Consider the following 22,354-nt stretch of genomic DNA (forward strand, 5'->3'; position numbering starts at 1 on the left):
AGTTGTTGCTTGTCATGCATGATGAACTAGACCACAGGTTCTGAACGTCTGTGGTTTGTCCAGAGGGTGGAGCCTGGGAAACCTCCAAAGGGCGGCTGTGGATGCCGCTACCCTGTCATTGACTGCACTGCCTGTAATTTTCAAGCAGGATGCCCCACATCACACAACACCAACATCCTTCTCTGAGCTTTTTATAACATAATGCTGAGTTTTTGCTGAACAAGCCCTCACTTGTCCAAGCCTCAGTTAGTCTGTTGTATAACATATGTAGAATGGTATTTTTATTGACTTTTGAAACACTCCAAATGTTGTTCAAGGAGGAGTTTGGTGTCATTTCACAGAAACACTTAAGTCATCCACTGCAAACACTGGAAGGGACTAGCGATTTTGTAATTTAACCTACTTATCTATCCAGTGCGGAAATGAGGCCAGGAGAGGTAAGTATCCCGTTTAAGTCTCTTCAGATCATTCCAGAAAGAGTCATAATCAGAATCCAGGCTCTCTGACTGCTGAACCAGAGCTCTTTTCACTTGGAGAGACCAAAGTACAAGATTTAATTTTTTAAAGGCACGCGCTATTGGCCATGGTAAGAGAAAATGAGAACGAGTTACTTAAAATACAGAAAGAAGGCAGAAGCCTGATGATAACCAATTAAGTTAACACAGTCTCCCAATTAAACCATCCATACAGAAGCCGAATTGTGGAATTTGAGTTCCTCTGCTCTTCTTCCAATAGAATTACTAATAAGCTGCTGGGAGACCCAAAGGTGAAGAAAGAGAAAAAAAAAAAAAAAAAGACATCCTAGAACCTTGAAAGTCCAGCCTCGGAGCCCCCAGGCTTGGCACAAAGGGATGTCCCCAGGCCTCCCTTTCCTCCAGTGGCCCATGGCTTCAGGGGGACATTGGAGCCCCTCATCCCTGTGGTCCATATCAGGATGGGGCAGAGCGGGGTGGGGGGTGGGGCCTCAAGTCCCTAACAGCTGTCCCCTCCTGAGGACAGCATGCAGGTCGATGAGTGACTGGTTGCCAAGGGCAGCCAGCAGAGGCTGAAAGGTACTGCATTAAGCCCAGCATCGTTATTATTAAACCTACAATTTAAAACCAATTATGCTTTGCAGAAGACTGCAGCCTTCATTTAAACCACTCCTGGAGGAAAATAAAAAGCCCGTTACACAGAGTTCAAGGCAAGCTACAGAAGCGCTTATGCCACATGAAGCTGGGATTCAAGCACAAATTAATAATCATAACCCTGGGGTTCCCAGTCAGAGAGAAGCAGAACAATGGAAAGCAAATGCTAGAGAATAAAAACAAAATGCAAACATCCTCCTTTTACCAAACAGCAGCTAGATTTCCTGGAGATTTCAAAATAAATTTACTTACTTCACTCAGAGGGGGAAAGCCTGACATGTAAATCAGAGGTCCTGAGCTAGCAGCCAGGCTCTCCCTACAGTGCTGGCTGGAGGGGGGCGGGTGGTGGTGGGAGGAATCACTGGCTAACATCTAGAAATTAGTATTCTCCATGTAAAAAGCCTGGACTTGCAGCTTCTCTTGACAAATCAGACTATCCAGGAACGCTGTGGCAATGACTATCTAGAACCATCCACTGCCTTCTGACACAGAACCTGTGCATCCTATCATCTCATAAAGGGTTACAAAAGAGTGGAATCATCCTTACAATGGCATCTCTATCAAAATTTTTCTTCCACTTGTCCCACTTCATTTATTTGTGTTCTCCATCTGACATATCTTAGATATTTGATTGATTCCTATCCCAAATCTCCTTCAGGAGACAAGTATTCTGCAGCTGCTGAAACTATCGGTCATAAAGAAAGTCAGTTTCAATTTGAATGATATTTATCAAGTGTCTACTGGGTTCAAGAGACCGCACTGGGCCTTGGGGGAGGGACTCAAAGATAATTAAGGCCCATCACTTCACTGTGGGCATTCCAGCTCAAAAGACTGGGCAAAACCCTGGAGAATATGATGTCATGAGAAAGGCATAAACCACTACGGGGTTCAGAAGAGGCAGAAACCACATCTGGCTGGGACTTCAGGAAGAGCTACATGGAAGAAACAGCATTTGGAATGGGCTTCCAGGAAGGGTGGTATTTTGAAAAGTGAAGAAGGAAAGCAAGAGAGATCAGCAAGCACAAGGTGAGCATTTTCAAAGGCTCCAGGCACCAGGAGTGTGTAGGGAACAAGGAGTAACCCTCCCCCAAATGTGTATAAACTTGGAAAGAGAGGAGTTGGGTTGTTCAACTTCTGGGTTCTGTTCCCACCTCCTCCCTTAGCCCAACTTCTGCAGAGACAGAGGTGGGATCTTAACTACCCGATGACAAATAAATGATGCAGAGGGGCCACCCTCACAGTCTTTTGCAACAGGAACACCCTAACCACCCCCACAGATGCTGATGCCACAGAATGGGGTTCAGGCTCTATATTACCAATTGGCAGTGCTAGCTGCTGGTGGAGGCTGTTATTTAGCACAGCACCAACTGGGACCCAGGCCCCTGCTGGGGGATGCCCCTGTATGTGGCAGGGTCCCTGCCTTCATCAAAAGGAAACTGACAAGCAGAAAATTAGTAGCCATGTGGGTTTAGCATCATCTGTCTAGCCAGTTGCTTAAGTAAAAAGCCTTGGAATTCAGATTTGATTTCCCATCGCACCCGTCCTCAAAACCCACAGTCTCTGCCCTCAGAATGCATCCTGAGTCTAAACTCTTCTCATTCTCAGCACCAATGTCATCATCTCAGCCCAAGTACCCTAGGTCTGGACTGCTGTGAGAGCCTCCCCACTGGTCTCCTTGCTTCTGCCCTAATCCCCTAGAGTTGATTCCCCACACGGGAGGGAAGGTCAGGTTTATCATTCCACTCTTCTACTCAGAGCACCAAATAGCATCCCATTATACTTGGAATAGAATCTGAAGTCATCACAGAGCTTTCCAAGGGCTGCATAACCTTACCCCTGACCACCTCTTCCCCTCATCTGCCACCCTACTCTCTCTCTTCACTCCAGCCATGGTCATTCAGATATTTACCGAGTGCCTCCCAAGTGCCCAGCAACCACTAGGGCAAGCAACACACCAGGACCAGCGACCATGGGGATAGGGTCTTTGTCTACTTTGTCCACTGTAGTGTCCCCTGCATCTGGACAAGTGTTTGGCACATCACAACTGCTCACTATTTGCTGAATGACAGAATTAGGGGCGAATCTGTTGGGCCCTGCCCACATGAGCCAGCAGAGTTCAGAAAAGGAGGAAATGGTTGAACCGAGGGAGGCAAAGCGAGGATGAGCTGGGCTCCAAGAGCCACCTGCCCACCTGCAATAGAGATAAAGGCAGACAGGAGCAAAGCCTTTTTCAGGTGGGAGAAAAGCCATGACCCAAAGTATAGAGGTGGGATCTAGGGTAGCAGGGGCTGGAGTACAGAAGTGGGATCTGGGGTAACAGGGGCTGGAGAGGGCAAACTGGCCCAGGTGAGCCTAATGGTCAGTTCCAGGGTAGGGTGGGGGAGGGGGGCAGCTTTCAGCCGAAGATGAAGCTGCAAAGGAAGAGCAGGAAGAGCTGCCATGGTTTCCAAGAGCCGGTTGCTTTAAAAATCACCTGCTGGACAGCACTCCATCTCCAGAAATCCTGATCCAGGTCCTGTATCTCTAACAGGTTTGGGAACCACTCTGCTGAGAATCCTGTAATCCTAAAGATAAACGACATCAGAGCAGGATGCCAATTTTCTAAGTAAGTCTTATACTCTTATGCAGCTGAGAACCTCTGCCAGAAGGGGAACCCGGGAGCTAAGTCTGGGGAATCCTGAGGGTGGAGAAAGCCCGTGGGGCAATCCAGGGACACTCAAGGGAATGCAGGGAGCAGCAAGATGATGACGTTGGAATCACACTGTCACCTTCTTCATTCTTGAATCAGCCAGACATGATTGAGGTAGAGCTCAGAGATAGACCCCTCTGAGCTTCGTTTTCTCATCCACTCACCTATTCTACTCATGGAAAAGAAACAAACATAAGTGGACCTACTAGGTGTCACTGATCTAAGCCAAGGGAGAAAACATCACTCCTGCTACTCAAGGTATATTCATTTCCACCAGGAGCCAGAAAAGCTGAAAAGCTGAACAGCTAAAAAACAGTAAACCCCACCTCGCAGAGTTGTGGGAGGAGTTAAAAAGAGAAAATAAATTGAGGTGCCTGGGTAGCTTGGTCAGTTAAGCATCCGACTCTTGGTTTAGGTTCAGGTCATGATCTCACAGTTCATGGGTTTGAGCCCTGCGTCAGGCTCTATGCTGGCAGCACAGAGTCTGTGTGTGATTCTCTCTCACCCTTTCTCTCTGTCCCTCTCAAAATAAATAAACAAACTTAAAAAAGAGAGAGAGAATATAAATGAAGGGCCCTGTATACAACAGAGTCAACAAAGTCACTTCTACCTTGCTTGCTTAGGACTGCATTAAGTGCTGAGGGGCTGGTGCTTCCCAAGATCAGGGTTATTCTAAATGCTATTCCAGGCCTGAGCACCACTGTCTTAGAGACAGTGCTGGAGAGAGACACAGAATAGGACAGGCAACCCATAGCAGACATTCCTGGAGCAGAGAGCCCAGCGGCGCTGGAATTACATGCACAGATAACGTAAAACCTAGAATTGCAATGCACAGATAACCTAAAACCTTTAAGTCTATGGTTTCAACCTCCACCCTAACCAAGCGTGTCATCAGAACTGCTGACGAGCAGCAAAGTGGAGAGATTTAAATTTCATCTCCTTTTAATTTCCCCACCCACCCCCTGCCAGGGATGCCTACAAGCAGGGAACAGCATACCCAGAAAGATGGCCAGAAGGCAGGCAACAGGAGAGAAACATCACAGATTCTCCTGCCAGGAGGAGTCAGAAAGACCCACAGCCCCCTGTGAAGAGCATCCCCAGGGTCAAGGCCAGGAGTAAGGGGAAGAGCCATAAGCCCTGTGCACTCTGGGCCTTATTTTGGCTTCAATCAGAGCAGTTTTGGTTCTGTATGTTAGGAATATATGTTATGTTTTGAAAACGGGGAACCATGTCTACAACAGTTTGATGGCCATTGATCTGGTCCACCGTCCATTTCACAGAGGAAGAAAGGGGTGGGGGAGGGGAAGTGATGTGTCCACAGTCACACAGATCATTTGTGACAAAGTCAGGTTTAAAATCCCAGTCTTCTGACTCAGGTCATATTGGCAACTAAACAACAGCAACAAAGCAAAAAAATGAAGATGTTGTGGCAGGACAAGGACCTTACTTGTCTGATCAAAAGCTTGATTCTCACTCTGGGAAATGGGGCTAGCTCTCCCAGGTGGCTTGTCTGAGCAAAGTCAACCAGCTTACCACGAATAGAGCTGACCAGCCATTTCCAGAAGGAATCTCTGCAGTCAAGAATCAGCCACCCACTACATCATTTGAAATTCAGACCCCCACCACCTAAATTTATTCATGGGAATCTTAAGAAGGGGAGGCCTTCTTGGGAATAAAAGATCTAGACTGTTGATAAAGAAAAAAAGTAACATACCTAAGGAATCCCAACTCTCTCATGCTCAGTAAACAGACTTCTACCATCATTCATTCATGGCATGCAGGCTGTGGTGTGAACACTCAGCTCTGGGGTACAGAATGATGGCCAGCATGTCTTTTTCACAGGCTTCTGGGGCTGAGTTTTTGGGTTGCATTGCTATTCACACCACAGGGAGTGGGAACACAACCCTGGGAGATGGATTTGGTGGTTCTGCCATCAGGGGGAGCAGAAGCCAGCATTGAACATGCCCTAGAAGTCTGCCAGCATCACCAGAAAAGTCACCAAGCTGTGGAGCTCTCACTGTGAGCCCCTCTGCACACCAAGTGTGTTGAGGTAGGACTCTTTGTCAGGTTGGAGAGTTCAGACAAACACACCCAAATCTAAGGGCTCCCTGGAAATAGCACAGAGCACAGTAGAAAGGGAGATCTTGCTCAAGTAGCCCCTGAAATTCAGGGTAAGTACATACAGGAGGGAATATCTTTCCATTTGAGGGTTATCTGCAATGAACAAAGTGTCATAGGTCCTAGTTTACTCCTAGGGTAATAGCACTCCCTTTTGCTCTCAAAAGTATCCTAATTTGATAAACAAAACAAAACAAAACAAACATACGGTCATCCTGTCACAGGGCCCTTTATAACTTATTTCTCCAAGGATGATAATTTAAAATACCATTTTTAAGCACAATTACTTTCTCTGCCAAGGATGGCAAACAGCCAGCCCACCTGTCCCATTCCTATTACCATCCCCTTGACAGACATTGTTAATGGACCACAAAGAGCTCTCTTTCCCACTGATCCGAGAGAAAGCCAGAAAATCTTCTTAAGACAACCTTCTAGACAGCCAAGAAAATGAGTTGACTGATAAGTTGATACTGATTTGTCTTTGTTGGTCAATATCTCATCTGTTTAGGAAGCCACTCATATAAGAGCTTCAGCTTCCTGAGGCCGTGAATACAAAGCCATAGGGCCTTGTCCCAGCTGCACCTAGGCATTTGTCTTAGCCAAAGCCAATACTACTCTCTTATTTCTTTGAGGATTGGCAATGACTCTTACCCAGGATGCCCAGAATGTAACCAAAGGTCCCTGACTTCCAAGCAGTCCAAACCAGCTAGAGCCCCATAGTTCTATTTTGAGCCCATATTTGGTCACTTTATGTTGCTCTAAGGGACAATCTATGCAGTGGCTTGCTATAATGCTAGGCCCTCTACTTGGCTTTATGGATCAAATTTCACTAGTTTTTGTTTTATTTTTTTTTCCCTCCCAGATTTTGGCAATGGTAAAAGGCACAATTCAGACAAATTCTGCTGAAATTTAACATGCAGTTTCCTAGAACAGACTGTCTAGTTCTTGATAGTAAAAAAAAAAAAATCATTTACATGGGTTAGGGAACACCTTCCTACAAAAGTACACAATGAACATTACACCAGAAAATGAAAATTTTCACTAAGATAGGACATGGGAACAAAAGTCTAACTTGAAACAGAAAAAAATTGACATTACAAAGAACTCATTTTCTCCAAAGAGAGTAAAGGTACTAAAACACAAACACTAAAAGGCTAATGGCACACTTCTCCAGGAATGGACAATATTCCAATGAGCGTGGCAGTGTGTAGAGGTAAGAGGTAGGTATGCACAGTGAAAAAGTGATTGAAAGTGGTTTTGACTGTATGTTTAGTGAGACCTGAAAAAGGAGGTCTCTCCAGGTGGTGTGTGAGAACTTCCTAGAGGAGGGAGACTTTGAAGGTCCACTGAATCCATTTATTTTCCTTCTGCAAATATTTACTGAGCATCTACTGTGTATCAAGCATTATTCTAGATGATGTAAGGATAACAGTGAACCGATCAGGCAGAGATTAAAGTCTAGGTCTCTCTGTTTCTATCTCTATCTCCATCTTTATCTCTCTCTTGCCACACACACATGCATGCATGCATGCATATACACACAGATTTTATTTGCAAGTGAGATTACTGTCCTTTATTCCCCTTTTGGTCTATTTATATGTTCTGATTTTTCTAAAATAACACAAATTTCTTTGTTAATATGAAAATTTTACTTTAAAACAAAACATTAAAAATGATACTGAGCACAAGTACTAGAGAGACGAAAGGCAACGAGCATCCATGGGACACTAATATCTGTTTGTTCATTTGAATTATGAAGGTGGGGACAAAGGCAATCAATGAACTTACCCAGAGTGCTCCTTCCCCTCTCTCCAGTGACCTTGTAAAGCCTGAGAGGCAGACCTGGGAGTACCCCAGGCACAGAGGGGGCGAGGGACAGAAGTGACCCACAGGAGGGGTGCCTGGGTGGCTCAGTCGGTTAAGCATCCTACTTGGGCTCAGGTCGTGATCTCACAGTTAGTGGTTTTGAGCCCCATGTCAGGCTCTGAGCTGACAACTCAGAGTCTGGAGCCTGCTTCAGATTCTCTCTCTCTCTCTCTCTCTCTCTCTGCCCCTCCCCTGCTTTTGTTCTCTCTCCACTTCCCTCTCTCTCTCTCTCTCTCTCAAAAGTAAATAAATAAACTTTAAAAAAAAAGAAAGAAAGAAGTGACCCACACTAACACAGAGCTTCTTAGCCTACCAAGAGTAGAATTTTTTAGCACATTAAACTTTTAGTAAGTTCACTAAAACCCTCTGAAATAATTTGAATATATCCTTAGCCTCAATAATTATACACACAAAGAAAGGAAAAAGAGAATACAGTATTTTTTACAATAAGATTCTTTCCTGTTCAAACTATAAAGGGAAAATATCTCCCTCCTTTTTTAGAATTAGCATCATGATAATACCAAAGAGAATAAATGTCAAAAGAAAAAAGATATGACTCATTCAAATGATAAGAATATCAAAAGGCGCTCTTTAAGCAAGTAATTTTCGTTCCTTCTTATTTTTAAAGTGAATTAAGACCCTCTCTTGGACACCAACTGTGACAGAAAGGACTTTTTGGCTAATGAGGATGTGGCAGGCCCACTCTTGACTCTCCTGTTAATGGCCAGTAAACATGGGTGAGGCATGTCCCACCCTGATTTTAAAAGACCCAAACTAACAATTCTGTCCAAATCTCAAGGAACTGATATAATTTTCAGTACATGAGTGTGACTTAGAAATGGAAACCACTTTAGAGCAAAGTGAAGCCAACAACCAAGTCATAGCCCTCAAAAGGTCCATGCTTTGTGGCAATTGTGGGAAGAAAAAAAAATTCCACCTATAAATTGTTCAGAAAGTAACTACCAAGAAAGAAAGAAAGAAAGAAAAGAAGAAATTAATAAAGACAGGAAAAAGAAAGAAAGAAAGAAAGAAAGAAAGAAAGAAAGAAAGAAAGAAAGAAGGAAAGGAAAAAAAGAAAAGAAAGTAACTACCTTAGAAAGTTCCAGACAAACCCAGTTTCATGGACTTTGGAGGTCAGCTGTGTATAATGAATGCTGTTACAACAGAGTAAGAAGTTGCTTGCGCCTGTGGTTACAAAATAGGCACAATCAAGGGGAAAAAAAGACTAGGACAGAAAAACTACACATTTGATGTCACTTGAGCCTGGAAATATTGATTATATTCTCTTAGCCACTAGAGTCTCAGAATGAGAAGTCATTGTCTGGGTTAGCAAACTTCACATCATGGATGCCTGGTCTTTTATGTTCTTCCATGAGGCATGTTTCCTTCATTTCCTCAGTATCTGAGGCATCAATCTCCCAGCTGAGAATCTGACAGAGTGGGCACTCTATAAGTGCTTGCTGAGGATAGACAGACAGAAGAATGAAGGGACAGGTAATGTTGTTACAATGAAAAGTTTGTCCTGTAAGAACCTGGATGCCACCAGGCCTGCCTTCAGAAGAGCTATTCACCTTTTCCTAGCAATAACTTCAGCCATGCATTCCGTGAGCAATTTATTATGCTAGGTATTATGCAGGATTTGGAACAGAAAAATATGACAGAATTCATACTCTGGTTAAAGATAAAAGACAGGCAACAACTAGCAATAGAATAAAATCAAGCATGAAAGCATGTTATGTAGACTCACAGGAGGTCAAGATCAATGGATGCATGGCAAAACTCACCAACGTGAAAAGAGAGCAGATAACATCCTCCAAAAGGAAGGATAGACTAGGTAACCTAAAAGAATATTTAGAAGAGGTTTTCAATTTATTTAGAATCCTACTTTTTCATGCAGAACTACAAAATAACATATAGCACAGAAATTACAGGATGGATAGATAGGTAGATAAGTAATAGACACAATATTATTTGATTCACATCTTCCAGCAGAAGTTGGTAAGTCAAATGCCTTCAGAGACCAAGCAGGTAAACCTCATCAAGCATCTCTGTGCACCATGCATTGTTCTAAGTGTTTCACATGCATTTTTTCACTTAGTCCTTGCCACAATCCTCTAAGAAGATACAAATATTATCCCACTTAGATGAAGAAAGAGAGGCCCCAGAAAGTTGAGGCTGTGCAAGTTTACCAGGTTGGCCAAAGACACATAACCAGCAAATGGTAGAGCAGAGACTCAGGGTAGGACATTCTGCCTTCAAAGCCCCCAGTCCTGCAACATTACTCCCCCTCCTGCTATGGAGGGATGGAAGTATGGCTGGGATATGGTGGCTGCTGAGGCATGGGCTCCTGTGACAGTGAACAGCTACCACTGAGCTCCAGCAGACTGGTGCCAGACTTCCAGGGTACAGCCAAAAAAAAAAAAAATCCACACTCCAAAATGTGAAATCTCTTGATTTTTTTGTAAAGTTTATTTATTGAATAAGAGAGAGAGAGTGAGCGAGCATGAGTGGGGGAGGGGCATATAGAGAGGGAGAGAGAGAATACCAAGCAGGCTCCACACTGTCCCAACATGGGACTCAAACTCATGAACTGTGAGACCATGACCTGAGCCAAGATCAAGAGTCTGATGCTTAACCAACTGAGCCACCCAGGAGTCCCATAAAATCTCTTTAAGTACAGATAAGTTCAATCTTTAAAAAATAAAAACTAACCACTCAGCAAACCCAACAAAACCATCTGCAATGAGTTTTAGCCCATGCCCTTCTGCCCTTCTAGTGGGCAACTTCTGCCTTGCACTTTGCCCATTTCACTTGTGTGGTTTTACTTTTCACAATATTCCTTAAAGGAAGTATTATTATTTCTGATGCATGCATGAAGAATCCATGAAGGCCTAGAGAGGATGCATGTCCTCCCCACAAACATACCTGTTCACAGGCAGAGGGCCAAGACTCAACATGGAACAAAGCCGACCTCCCTTGAGCTCTACCACACGGGTCAGAGAGCCCCACTCCACAGTTTGCTGGAGAGACAGCCATCCTTTGATTTACAGGTGTTCCCCTTCCTCATGAAAATGTAACCATCCATAGTCAATGCTCCTTACATTTAATAAATACAGGTTTGAAAGAATGAACTAGATCCTTTCCACAGAGCAGTTATCTTTGGGGGGGAGCATTGGAGACAGCACAAGAATGAGAACGAAACACTGCAAAGAAGAACAAACACCATGGAAACATCCACACAAGCATGGGAGTGGTTCAAAGCCTTGCCTAGAACTGGCACAGGCAGATCCACCCCTTCTGAAGAGACCCTGATGAGGAGAGGACTTGGGAATACTTAATGGTTTCCCCAGGGCTCTCAGCTCATAAGAGAGAAAAGTCAGGGTGAGAACTTGACTATTCTGATTGCAAGTTCAGTTTTCTCTTTGATTTCACTTACGTCCAGCCTCTTGTTTACCTCCACAGACTAAAACTCAGCACTGTCCTGACAGGCAGGCCCCAGTTCCAATTCACTATGAAGCAATGGACACCTAAGTACAAGACCCATAAGAAAACCTTCAGGAAGAAACTTTCTTTAAAAAAAAAAAAAAAAAAAAAAAAAAATCGTGACTCTTTTTTTTTTTTTTAATTTTTTTTTTTCAACGTTTACTTATTTTTGAGACAGAGAGAGACAGAGCATGAACGGGGGAGGGGCAGAGAGAGAGGGAGACACAGAATCGGAAACAGGCTCCAGGCTCTGAGCCATCAGCCCAGAGCCCGACGCGGGGCTCGAACTCCCGGACCTCGAGATCGTGACCTGGCTGAAGTCGGATGCTTAACTGACTGCGCCACCCAGGCGCCCCAAAAAAATCGTGACTCTTAACCAAATCCATTTCATTGTCCAAAAATGGACAAAATAGAGAAATACACAGAGAATAAAGCCACCCACAATCTCACCAATCAGAGACAGCCACAATTTTGGACACTTTTTTTAGTCTTTCCCAAAGTGTGTGTGTGCACACACACATATACCTGTAGTATTTTGTACTTGATTGAGGTCACACTCCATATGCAGTTTTTAAGCTTGGATTTTCACTTGCTTTATCTTAAACATTTTACCATATCATTACAATCCTTCAAAGACTGACATTTAAATAACTGTGCAATCCTGTGAAAATGGATCACCATAATTTATTTTACTAATTCTATTGTCGGGAATTTAGGCTATGGCCCTTTTTTTTTTTTTTTTTTTTTACTACCCTAAATGATGCTCCGATGAATACAAAATTGACCCTATTTCCAGTTAATTCTTCAAAAGGTATCTATAGAAAAGAAATTACAGGGTGACAGGAGCCCACTTTGAGGCTCTATCTACATATTGTCAACATGCTTTCCAAAAAGGTTGTGGCAATTTACATCGCAATTATATAATTTTGAAAAACCTCTGCCCCCTTAGTCTTCCTCAATTTCAGAAACCAGGTCTCTTCTAGAGAGATGGGGCCCCCTGGCCTAGTGTATAACTAAACAATACTTGGTCAATGGCTACAGCTGGGTTTTTCCCAAAGAAGCTTTCATCTCATTTCACTTCGTTAAACGAACACACAACACTTGCTAAAAGAGGGAAGAAGGGTCTTTATTGTTTTTTAAAGGCCCCTGTGAGCAGGCCATGGTGAAGTTCCAGGACACGACACAGCCGGGTCTATCCCAATCATATACACATCAGGATGAGCAGGTCTGAAAGAGAAACGTCCCATTCCAAATGGCAGCGGCAGCTCAGATCCGTGTGGCCAAAATGCCCATTAGCTGTTTGTCAGGAGTATTTTTAGAAAGCGCAGAACAAGACTGGGAGGAGAACCGTGCTGCCCTGTGCCCTCTCCCCGGGATCCATCGCCGAAGCCTCCAGAAGCCGCCTGCTATCAGCTGCACTCCCCACGCTGACAAGCCCAGCACACACAACACACCCCAGACAGCATTAAAGGTGCCCCTGAGCAAGGACACACGTCTGCCCCCAAAATCTGTCTGAGGAGCCTCATGATATTCACTTACTGCAGGGAGCTTCTGTTATCAGAATGCGCAGACATGTGGAAATTAGCATCAGATCTCTGAAACGCAATGATCTGGGGAAAATCCCATGATCTAAATCATAGATGTCATACCTTGCAATCTGTCTAACGTTCCAAAAATGTCCATTTTCATTGCTGTTCTCGAGGCCTATGGTCTTCCACAGTGAATGAGGCTTGTGCATACAGTCAGGCAGAACAGGGCCGATCAATTAACCTCTCTGAACCTCAGTTCCCTCATCAGAAAAGTAGGGCCAAATAGTAATGTCTGCCTCATAAGGGTCTTGTGAAAATTCGGAACCCTTGGCCTGTAAAAGGCCCTCAGGAAGTGCTAATTTTTTTTTTCAACGTTTATTTATTTTTGGGACAGAGAGAGACAGAGCATGAACAGGGGAAGGGCAGAGAGAGAGGGAGACACAGAATCGGAAACAGGCTCCAGGCTCTGAGCCATCAGCCCAGAGCCTGACGCGGGGCTCGAACTCACGGACCGCAAGATCGTGACCTGGCTGAAGTCGGACGCTTAACCGACTGCGCCACCCAGGCGCCCCTGGAAGTGCTAATTTTAATGCCGGTGGTCATGGTACGGTTCAAAAGCAGATTTATCCAGCTATAAATTCCTGGCACATTTTACTTCTGGAAACCACTGCGCTCTAGCCTTTCCACCAGAGGAAGGGAGAGAAAAGAAATGAAACCTAAAAGTCACATTTGCATTATCTCAGCCACCCCTGTAAGCCACATAATGGGAAGAGGAATTTGTAACAACTTCTAAAAATGAAACTGTCAAGTGACCAGTGGCTATTCCTGTCTCCATTAGGCATCTATTAGAAGCTGAAGAGACACACAAAGGACGTACATTTGCGTGAACTCTGCGCAGCACCAGGACCTTCTTCTGACTCCGTCTCCCCTCTTCTAACAGTAAGTAGGTTGTCTCGAAGTTCTAGGACGTGGCCAAGTCTCTCTCAGTCCCAAGGTGTAAGTGGGCACACCTGTGGGTTAGGCAGCACCAGAGACCTGGAGTCTAGCCTTATTCTGCCCCTGACTAAGCAAGACATTTTTGCTCTCTGATAAAAATGTGGTGACTGAACCAGGGGTCATCTCTATAAATGTCTTCTCAGTGATAAGAGAGTATATGGTTCTATCTTTGTATGTAATTTTGAGATCTAAAATATTTTTTCCTACAGACCTTGTAAAAGTCCCTTATATTGTAGTTGTTCGCCTCCGGGTGAGAAAATGAGTCAAAGGGTTGAATGTCAAGTTGAGACAAGGCTATATGGCTACTGTTAGACATGTAGGATTCAGTGCAAAGAACTAGCATCAAATTAGGTCAAATCAATATATTTACCAAAGGGCTACTCACAGCCATGAACTGAAACAGACTCCCTGACACACTGAGGTTGCCCACTAGCCCTGCATGGACTTTCAGACAGAACATAAGCAGTGAGGGGCGCCTGGTTGGCTCAGTCAGTGAAGCGTCCGACTTCGGCTCACGTCATGGTTTCATGGTTCATGAGTTCGAGCCCCATATCGAGCTGTCAGCACAGAGCCTGGAGCCTGCTTCAGATTGTGTGTCTCCCTCTCTCTCTGCCCCTCCCCCACTTGCATTCTGTCTCTCTCAAAAATAAATAAACATTAAAATTTTTTTTTTAAAAAAGAACATAAGCAGTGATAGGAAAATAAGCCAAAAACAAATAAACTTATTATTTTATAATATTCTTTCGTTTACTTATAAAGTTATCATTAATCATTAAATGTTTTATTGAAGAATACTTTCCAACCAGCAAATAGATGAAAATCTATGTGGCAAAACACAAAGTACGATTAGGTATGCCTCTGATTTAGATGGTTCTAATTTAGTGCCTTTCTCTGAACCCCCAGATAGGACCACCTTAACAACTTTATTCCAAAAACTGCCATCTTAGCATTCCCTTCTGCACTTTATAGGCTGGAATATTTTAAAATACAGAGTTTGTATAAAATGGGTAATAGAAGGTCATTGTTGGGCCATTCTTGTTTATCTCCAGCAGGTTGATAAACTCCACCAAGCTATGTGATTTCATCTCTTGTACTTCTGTCTTATAGATAGAAAAAGGTATCACTAGCCAAGTACCAGGAGAATGGAAAGAAGCAGGCACCCAGTAACAGCAATAAGCACCCCCCTGGCCATCCCAAATAAGCACACTAGACAAAAATGCTGCGTGAGCAAACAACTTCAGAACAAGTCCCCTTCAGCCCATCCCTCCACTCCAACAACTATTCCTAAAGTTCCCCCAATCTCTCCACCCCCAACCCTCACAATCTGGAGCTGTCACTGCACTCACAGGGGCTCACAGAGAGACTGTGTGCCACAGTGGCAGAAGTCAAATTTGGACAGGTAGATCTAATGGTTTTGATTACTGGAGACGCAAATCTGTTTCAACAGTAGAACCAATGGAGGCAAAGGATAGAAATTCAATCTGAAGAACAGAAGCAGCAAGGGGAATTTATTGACTCATATAAATGAAAAGTCCATGGGGAATGGAGATAGCTGTCAATATGGCTGGATCCATAAATGCTTGTCACCAGGAATCTTGATTTCTCTGTCTTCCATGCTGGCATCATTTCCAGTTGGCACTCTGTGCATGGTAGCAAAGATGGACACCAGCAGTCCAAGTTTATGTTCTACAGGCTTAGAAACCTCAGCTGAGGGCATGTGTCTCTTTCCAGTGGCTCTAGCAGAAGTCCCAGGATGGAGTCTCATGGTCTGACTTGGATCATGCACCTATTATCATTTACCAGCCTCTGAGTTATGTCCCAGCTCCTAGAGCCATCGGGTAACAGACCACGTGAGACATGTGGATTGAGAATGAGAAAGGGCACGCTCCAAAGCAAGAGAGGGGAAATGATGCCAGGAAGACAGAAACCAAGGGTATGGGTATCTCCAAATGGCAGGCTTAGCTGTCTGAACCACATTAACCCCAGGATTTTTCTATTCTCAGTTTGGTGCATACTAAATACTATTTAGGATTCTGTTAAATCACAAGGAGTTGTTCCCATCAAAAATTGGGACATAGTCAGCCTCAGGGGCACCCCTTGTGTTCTTTTCTAGGTACAACTCACCAGAAGGTAACCAATACCCTGACTTTTAATACCATAGATACATACTGTTTTTATACATTATATGAACGGCATCACATAGAATGTACTCTTACAATTGTACACTTTCTTTATGTACATTATATTTCAATAACAAGTTTATTTAAAAAAGAGATAATCATGATATTTTCTGCACCCTACCAACATTATAAACTGTGTAACTTTCAAGGACTTTCTCAGCCTTTTCAGAAATGGCTTTCTCTCCAAGCAAAACAATCTCTTAGAAAGCAAATTCTTTATGCATCTGCAGTCAACCACAGGTGACCAAGGTCACAGGCAGTGGGGCCCACACCAGGGACCTGGCATGCTCTTCAGCCTCTTAGCTCCTTCTGCACAGCCTTCCACCCTGGGCTCTGTCCTCTTATAGGTGGGTGTTTGGGAAAACATCATCCTTTGCTGATCTTTGCATCTAGAGAGCAGAGGTGAGTAGAGGGCAGCTGTCAATCAAGCAATGGTCAGCCAGCAAACTTTTGAAGGATCATGGGTAGAAGAAAGAGATGGCATTATTGGGTCACTCCAGAACAGTGGTTCAGGAATCCTTCTTTTTTTCTTTTTTTTTAATGTTTATTTATTTTTGAGAGAGAGAGAAGCACGAATGGAGGAGGGGAAGAGAAAGGGAGAAGGAGACACAGAATCAGAAGCAGGCTCCAGGCTCTGAGCTGTCAGCACAGAGCCTGATGGGGGGCTTGAACTTGGGAATGGAGAGTTTTGACCTGAGCCAAAGTCAGATGCTTAACCGACTGAGCCACCCAGGTGCCCCCAGGAATCCTTTAAAGAGCAATGGTAGTTATAAACTTCTCTCCCACTTCTCCACACCAAAGTTCATCTGTGGATAAATCCCAGGAGTATATGGATTGCAGGTTAAAAAACCAGCAAACAAACAAAACTTTACAGTGTAGAACTAGGGCAAGCCAATAGATGACACTGGCCAAAACTGGCCATTCTTGGGAGGTAGGTACCACTCTGCTCTAGAATTATGCATGGAGGGGGCAGAGGGGCTTCAATGAGGTTCCCTGTAGTCAGACTTCTTGAGATGGGTGAGAAGCTATATTAAATGATCTTTAAGGCTCTTTTGAACAATCAGATTCCACGAGTCTAGCAAAGCCCCTCTAATGGTCCCAACAGTAAACCAGGAGCTAAATCATCAAAACCAATGCTGAGCCCTCACAATGTTAAATGCAGAATTATCATATGATTGAGTAATTTGACTCGTAAGGGTATACTCCAAAGGACTGAAAACAGGAATTCAAACAAATACTTACACATGAGTGTTCACAGCACTATTCACAACAGCCAAAAGGTAGAAACAACCCAAGTATCCATCAACAGATGAATGGAAAACTTGCCAGGAAAATATGGGGGCCCCTTCACTCCGGGCCTCTTAACTAGGCATGCCCAACCCATAGTAATTTCTTGGATTTGGAAATTTAAAATAAAACAACTAGAACAAAATCAACAAAAACACTAGCCACACTGAAAAGGCTCTTAGGATGTAAATCAACCACTTGCAAATCAAAAGGCCAAGAATTTTAAGCTTGAAAACACTCTGAGAAGCCAAACCAAGGCTGGAGTAGTGTTTTCCCCTAACCTGGAAATAAAGCAAGGAACTCACTCTAAATTTATTAGGATATACACAACCTCCAGAAGACACAACAGTGTTTGAACGCCTTGAAATCAATGATTTCATTTAGACAGATCCAGCAGTTAGCTTGGCCATGAGACTCATCAACAAATATCCACCCCCAAAAGCTCCTTTTTCATTTGAGAGCAAAAACAATGTAACCCAGATAACCAAGACATTCTTGGGTTTTAAAATATTATAACATGTCAACACCACTAACACTAATCCCTGAGGTCTGTTGAGTGGGAGGACCCCTCAGCCATTCACCAGGTAGAGATTTCTCCCCAACTCCAACCCAAACTTCCTTTCTCACACAAACACACAGACATAGACACAGACACACAGACACACACACACACACACACACACACACACACACGTGCACAGGCACACAGTGACAGAGAAACACACACCCCTATTGGTGGCTTGGCTCTCTGGAGTAGTTCTCTCTTCCTTGGCTGAATTGTCCTCCTTACAACAGAAAAGAGGGCTGACCCTCTCCTGTGCCCCAGCTAACCAGAGATGAACTTGAAGTCAGAATCACATGCATCCATCCCTCACAGGTAATACCATCAGGTTCTGCAGAAAGAGCAACTGATGTAGGTGAAATGTAGCAACGCTATTCAGTTCCTCTTGTCAAAACAGCTACTCCTCATGGTATCCAAAATTAGGGGGTAAAGAAGAAATAATTTATCCCTGGAGCTAACTTGTAAGACAAATTTCCATTCCTTAGGAGACATGAAGAATTTTTACTCCTCCTCAATTAAGTCTTGCTAAAAGTACACAGGAGTTAAGAAAAATAAAACAGCAAATATATATTAAACATCCACTCTGTGTATGACCCTTAAGATAGAAAGAGTTACAAGACACACTCTTTGTCATCTTGGAAGGTGTAATCCCTTTGGGTGGAGAAGCCAAGTATATTGAAAACAACCTTAAGATTGCTCTTAAGTTGACAGATGGAAGAAAAAGGTTGGGGACAGACCTTGAACTCCCAAGCTCCCATTCCTTCCAGTGTAGTAGACATGCAGTCCTTGAAAGTGGAACGATGAGAGCCCAAATACTTTCCCCACCCTCTACAGGCTGTGGGACACTGACAAGATGCTAAACCTTTCCAAGCCTCGCTTCTTCCATCTGTAAAATGGGCATCATGCATCATGTCACCGATGGTGCACTGTGAGCATCAAATGGGATGCAGATCAAATTAACAGAACATGGAAGATGTGCATTGAAAACCAGCTATAATATAAATACCATAGGACAGAGAAATTACTGAATAATAATTCAAAAAGATACCTATAAATTGGAGACTGAGTATGCCACACGAACTAGCTCAATCCTCCCAACAAACTGGTTATTAGTCATTTTATAAATGAAGTTCGATGTCACAGACATTGACTTTATTAAGACAAACTAATCTCTGCAACCAAGCAGCATGTAAATCCCTGAATATTCCTAGGCTAGATAAAAGCTATAAAGAAGCATCATATCAGGTGGGGCCAAGTACCTTCCTTATCCCACCACTATTAAGACTTACCATGTTGAAAATCAAGTGCCCTTCAACACCCAGACAGTCAGGTAACTTGCGTAAATACATTCATGTTTCGTATTTAGCTTAAAGTATACTCACCTTTAGAATTCTTTATGTCCATCCCATTTACTGGACAATTCTTTCCCTTATGATAGTGGTTCTGAAGAGGGATTTTGCCCCCAAGGGACATTTGGCAATGTCTGGAGACATATTTGGCTGTCATAAGTATGTGTGGCAGAGAGTGTTGTCGTGCTCCTGGCATCTAGTGGATGGAGGCCAGAGGAGGCTGCTAAGCATCCTTCAACACCAGGACAGACCCCTTCTGGAAACACAAAGAATTATCCCACCCAAAATGTCAGTAGTGCTGTGGTTGAGAAACTTTGCCTTAAAGGGGCAGAGAGAGAATCCCAGATTTCCTTGTGACTGTAGCAGATACCCATAGGTGGTCAGAGACCATTTCTTGGTTGATTTTATAGCAAGAGCCTGGCTTCATTGAGTGCAGGCTTGCGTATTCACTGTGAGAGACAGTATTGGAAGGAAGAATTTCAACTAACCTTACTCTCAGCAAGGCCCAAATGACATCTCACCAAAGTGAAGAAATACAGCCCAAGTTTATTGACTCTTGACTCATTGTCTATTGTTTGCTAGGAAGCTCTCATTTGGCTCTTTACTATTAGAATGGTGAATATTTTTGTTGGCCAAACCAGTGCTTTGGACCATAGGTGAGTGTACAGGACCAGGTCCCTGCTTTCCCTGCACACTGTGATTTTAAGAGGTACTCTCAATCCACTGAAGGGGACGGGAACTTTGTCCAGTCAACTGGTTTGATCTGGCTTTCTCTTCTCCAAGTCTACGCTCCTCATTCTCAATGACAGCCTACTTGTGCTGGACAAAGTCCTACTATAACACACTTACAACTGGCAACAGACATGCACAAACATCACTCATTGGCCCTGTAAGAAGCCTAGAACAAGGACCTCTGCTCATATTCTATACATGAGGAAAGGGAAGCTCAGGATACAGTGAGTTTCCCAGTTACATAGAGAGGGGAGGGGTAGGTCTCCAAAGCTGAGCTGCCTCCAAATTCAGAGTGCTTTCCAGTCTCTCACACACCTGCAGGGGAGGCCCACGGGAGCCTGTTTTATCATCTACTACTCACACAGCAGGCAGCAAAGACCTGGGGGGTGGGCTGGCCTCACTAAGACGTGGGAGGATGAAATGTGGGTCATCCGTGTTTGGCCGCCATCACCGAGCACGGGATAAGAGAAGCACAAAGCCTAAGAATTCCCCAGTGTCTGCGGCAGGTGTGTGTGTGTTGGGGGCAGCCTGGTATAAATTTGAGGCTGATGGTAACCTCCCAGGAATGGAGAGAGCACGCCTCAAAGGCAGAGTTGGAAGAGGTCTGGCAGAGGGCTGGAAGGTCCTAGACTGCTTCATTCCCTCATGAAACATGTATTGAACATTCTGGGCCAGAGGCTGTGGATACAGTGCCAACAAGGCAGATAAGATCCCACCTCCTCAGAACTCAGATTTTAGGGGGAGTGATAGATGATAAGTAAACCAGAAAAATATAGATGACTGTGTTAAGTGCCAGAAGAGAAATAAACAGGAAACCGCAATAAGAAAATACCAGGTTGGAAGGAGCATTACTTAGACAAAAAATCAGGGGAATGCACTTGGAGGAAGTGCCATGTAAGCTGAGACCTAAAAGATAAGAAACCAGCTCCCTAGAGTGGGGAGGATTGGGGGGGGCGCGGTTGGGGTATGGGTCCTGTGTCGGAAACCCAACCTAAGGGCATGCTGGCGTAATGACCACGGTTCTGGCTGATGGCGGGAGGGAGGAGAATGGGGTGCAGCGTGGTCAGTAGCCATAACTTGTAAGACATTGAATTTTATCCGAGAGCAACAGGGAGCCAGCTCTGGAAAGTTTTATATAACAGACACTTCTGTTCTGAAATATCATTTGGCTACAGTGAGAAGAATGGACTGGAGAAAACCTGCTCAGGAAACCTTAGTCCAGGCAGGAGACGAAGATGCCTTGTGTGGGGATGGCGGCAGGGCGAAGGTGAATGTGGAGGAAGAGACAGCAGTACTTGCTGATGGAAAGTTGTGGGGTGGTGGAGGGAGGAATGAAGGCTGGTGACAAAGTTCCTGCACAGCGGCAATCACTGCGTGATACCATTTACCCAGGTGGGAAAATGCAGGAGAAACAGATTTGGGGAGGAGCAGGGCCCCGTATTTCAACTCTCAAAACTAACGTCAGCCTTAAAAACAGACTTACTCTTCACCTCCTCGTGATTAAGAAATATTTATCAACCAAATACATGTAAGACTCACTTTTTAAGAAATCTAAGATACGGAAAATGGGGAGGGAAGTATTGTAAAGCAGGTGTAATGTAAGTTGGTTGCATTTGAGATTTTATTTTATTTTTTTTTAATTTTTTTTAACGTTTATTTATTTTTGAGACAGGGAGAGACAGAGCATGAACGGGGGAGGGTCAGAGAGAGAGGGAGACACAGAATCTGAAACAGGCTCCAGGCTCTGAGCTGTCAGCACAGAGGACGACGTGGGGCTCGAACTCACGGACCGCGAGATCATGACCTGAGCCAAAGTCGGACGCTTAACCGACTGAGCCACGCAGGCACCCCGCATTTGAGATTTTAAAAAAGATACTATATAAATACATAAACGGTAGTTATTGAAAGAACTTGCACTTTCCACTCTACACTTTTCTTATTACTTTTACAATAACATTATTTTTTAAGAAAGAAAAAAGAGTCAGGCTTTGTATTTCCAAAACCCTTCTGAAAATGCACAGCGTGTTTCCTCCTGGAAGCCATAACCTATTAGGACATCTGAAGGGAGTGGAGCTGGGAGGGAAAAGGACACGAGCCAAGTCGATTATGCAGGCAGCCCCACGCGGGATGCCCTGAGCATTTCCCAGCCAGCTCTCACATGAGTCCTCCACTAATGCATTCTGATTCCAATCTGCCTTTTCTTTTTGTTTCATCAGTTTCCATTTATTAAGTCTGGCACACTTACTGTGGAGGCACGTTTAAAGTAAGACAGCAAGGGTCCTTGTTTTTAATTTAGCCCCAAGCTTGCCCCCCTTTTGCTTCATCCATCAAGATGAGTTCACCTCCTCCAGGAAGCCTTCCCTGACCATTCCAGGCTGTTAACAACTCCTTTTCTGGTCTCCATCATTGCCATCTTAATTGTAACACTATTCCCAC

The 22,354-nt window shown here is 44.0% G+C and overlaps 1 long non-coding RNA gene across 1 annotated transcript; it reads left to right on the forward strand.

Moving 5' to 3' along the window:
* The first annotated feature begins 13,391 nt into the window (after positions 1–13,391).
* Positions 13,392–21,407, forward strand: LOC122494958. The gene is made up of 2 exons (XR_006300308.1): positions 13,392–13,751; positions 21,094–21,407. It is a non-coding gene; the product is annotated as an uncharacterized LOC122494958 (long non-coding RNA).
* The last annotated feature ends 947 nt before the right edge of the window (positions 21,408–22,354 follow it).

The sequence above is a fragment of the Prionailurus bengalensis genome, chromosome A1 (assembly GCF_016509475.1).
Source record: "Prionailurus bengalensis isolate Pbe53 chromosome A1, Fcat_Pben_1.1_paternal_pri, whole genome shotgun sequence".
Taxonomy (NCBI): Eukaryota; Metazoa; Chordata; class Mammalia; order Carnivora; family Felidae; genus Prionailurus; species Prionailurus bengalensis.